This window comes from Chrysochloris asiatica, unplaced genomic scaffold (assembly GCF_000296735.1).
Source record: "Chrysochloris asiatica unplaced genomic scaffold, ChrAsi1.0 scaffold00002, whole genome shotgun sequence".
In the NCBI taxonomy this organism is placed as follows: domain Eukaryota; kingdom Metazoa; phylum Chordata; class Mammalia; order Afrosoricida; family Chrysochloridae; genus Chrysochloris; species Chrysochloris asiatica.
In genome coordinates, this window is record NW_006408520.1 from 49,264,181 (window position 1) to 49,267,669 (window position 3,489).

Below are 3,489 nucleotides of genomic sequence, written 5' to 3' on the forward strand. Positions count from 1 at the left end.
TCCAGAAACTGTCTGAAGAGCATCAATACACTTTCCCTGAAACTCTGAAAATTTCACTGAATCTCATTGCTGTGAGTTGACTTTAGACCTGATTATCTCTAAACCTATAACTATGAAAAGGAGGTTGACCCTGACTGGGAATCAGTTCTCCAAGCCTAATAGATAGGATGCTATGCTGTTGATGCTGTTATTAAGTGCTGTCAAATCAGCTCAGACTCATAGCAATCCTGTATAGGATTTCTGAGGAGCAGCTGTTGGGTTTGAACTGCCGACCTTGCAATTAGTAGTCCAGTGATTTTCCTACAATACCATACCAGGATTCCAGGATGTTACGAGGAAAGTGAAATTAGAGTGACAACCGTGGAGGGCACTATGTTGCAATTTTTGTTCTGTGCCAATCTTCAACTCAGCTACGAGTCAGAACTGACTCCATGGCACTTAACAACAACAACAGCTCTGCAAAGCAAAAACTGTTTGACTAATGAGTAATTTTACTACAAATCTGTAATTCACAGCTTCTTTCATTGCTTTACTTGTAGCAGTTTGTTTGGATTTCTGTCCACAAAAAAATCTGTTTATTTGGGAATAACTAAGTGAGAAAATATATTCTGCTTCTCGTCTCAGAAGAGACAAGAAAGGCCATATCTTTATTCAAACCGATGGCTGCATGAAAGAGTGCATTCATTAATGCACTGAAGTTAGCCAGCTCCTGAAGTGATCCTTAAAGGTAGGGGTGTTGATTCCTGGACCTTCAGACTATGGGGACCTTCACTGATCATAGAACATCTGGAGAAGTCATGAAGAGACTCCAGGAGGTTAATACACTTTGATGCTGAAACTGCAGAATTTTTTTCTCACAGGCATGGTTTAAAATGGCAATCCGCAATTAACAGTGTATTTGAATAGAGGTGAAATTCAGTACGTATCATGCCATGTGGTTCTATTGTGTTCATTGTAATACTTTTAAGCTCCTTTGGATACTGAGGGAGAGCTGCTTGCAAGAGTACTTTCTGGGAAGTCTAAGATGGCTCAAAATTCAGCCTGTGACAAGAGTGGGACCTCCATTAAGACTTCCACAGTCGCCCCAGTAGATGCCACTTCAGGCACACTTAAGCATTGACTGAGCACACACACAAGTGCTTCTGACAGAAACAAGCAAATAAATCTGACATGATTCCCAATGGACATCCAGTCATTGCAAAGACTTCTTCCATCTCTGTTGGAATGTTCCACATATGCCTTGATGCTGTCTCAGATTGAGAAAGAGTGATCAATTCCTTCTAGTACAAATAAACATTGATCACTCTTATATGGACCCACCAACCGTCTGTCAATGTGTTATGCTGTGGTGGCTTGTGTGTTGCTGTGATTCTGTAAGCTATACCATTGGTAATTTAAATACCAGAAGAGTCAGCCATTGTGGACAGATTTCAGATGAGCTTCCAGACTAGGAATAAGGAGAGGCAGACAACTTCCAAATATTTAGTAACTGAAAACATTATGAAAAGTAGTGGAACACTGTCAGATAGTACCAGAATATTGAATATTAAAACATGATGAAGAACACCATAATGCTGTCAGATATAGTGCTGGGAAATGAACCCCTCAGGTTGTAAGACACTCAAAATACAACTGGGGAAGAGCTGCCTCCTCAAAGAAGGATTGACTGTGATAACGCAAATGGAGTAAAGCTTTTGGGACCTTCATTTGCTATGTGTCACAACAAAAATGAAAGAGAGAGAGAGAGAGAAAACAACCCAGCTGTAAACATCCATTAATAATTGGAACATGGAATTATGAAGTATAAATCTAGGAACACTGGAAGTTGTCAATGAAATGGAATGCATAAACATCTGTATCCTAGGCATTAGTGAGCTGAAATGGACTGGAATTGGCTATTTTGAATATGACATTCACATGGTTTACTATGCCATGAATGAATGACAGCTTGAAGAGGAATGGCATCATATTCATCATCAAAAACATTTCAAGATCTATTTTGAAGTATAATGCTGCCTGTGATAGGTTAATCTCTATATGCCTACAAGGAAGACCTGTTAATACCACTATTAGTCAAATTTACACACCAACCACTAAAGCCAATGATGATGAAATTGAAGAATTCTACTAACTTCTTTAGTCTGAAATTGTTCAAACATGCAATCAAGATATATTGATAACTGCTGACAATCAGAATGCAAAGGTTGGAAACAAAAAGGAAGGATCAGTAATTGGAAGATAAGGCCTTGGAGATAGGAACGAGGCTGGAGATAGCATGACAGAATTTTGTAAGACCAGTGACTTTTTTATTTAAAATACCTTTTTAAAAAGCATACACATGGACCTCACTAAATTAAATTCACAGAAGTTAAGTTAACTACATCTGTGGAAAGAGACAGTGGGAAAGCTCCATGTCATCAGCCAGAGGCAGACTGTGGAACAGACCATCATCAATTGCTCTTAAACAAGTTTATACTGAAGCTGAAGAAAGTGAAAACAAGTCCACAAAAGCCAAAATATGTTTGACCTTGAACATATCCTACCTCAATTTAGAAATCATCTAAAGAAAAAATGTGATGTATTAGACACTAATGATTGAAAACCAAAGGAGTTGTGGGATGACATCAGAACATCATACAGGAAGAGAGCAAAAGGTCATTAAGATGGAAGAAAGAAGGAAAAGACCAAAATAGATGTCTGAGGAGACTCTGAAAATTGCTCTCCAGCGTAGACATGCTAAAGCAAATGGAAGAAATGAGAAGGTAAAAGAGCTAAAGAAAATATTTCAAAGGGAGCTCAAGAAGACAAAGTCAAATATAATGAAATATGCAGACATAGAGTCAGAAAATCAAAAAGGAAGGACACATGTGACATTTCTCAAGCTGAAAGAACTGAAGGAAAAAAAAAAAAAAATCAAGCCTCAACTTGCAATATTGTAGAATTCTATGGACAAAATATTGAATGATACAGAAAGTACCAAAAGAAGATGGAAGAAATACATACAGTCTTTATGCCAAAAAGAAATGGTCAATGTTCATCCATTTCAAGAGATAGCATATGATCAAGAACCAATGATATTGAAGCAAGAAGTCCAAGTTGTACTGAAGCATTCACAAAGAACAAGACACCAAGAATTGATGGAATACAAATTGAAATTTTTCAACAAATTGATGAGGCAATCACTCATCTATATTAAGAAATTTGGAAGACAGCCACCTGGTCAACTTACTGGAAGAGATTCATATTTGTATCCATTCCAAAAAGAGGTGGCTCAACAGAATTCAGAAAATCATAGAACAATATCATTAATACCACATACAAGTAAAATTTTGCTAAAGATAATTTAAAAATGGCTTCTACTGTGCAATGATAAGAATATTGTTTATTGGTCCAGTGGTGAGGATCTTTGTTTTCTTGACATTGAGATGTAATCCATACCGAAGACTGTGCTCTTTGACCTTCATCAGTAAATGTTTCAAGTCCTCTTCA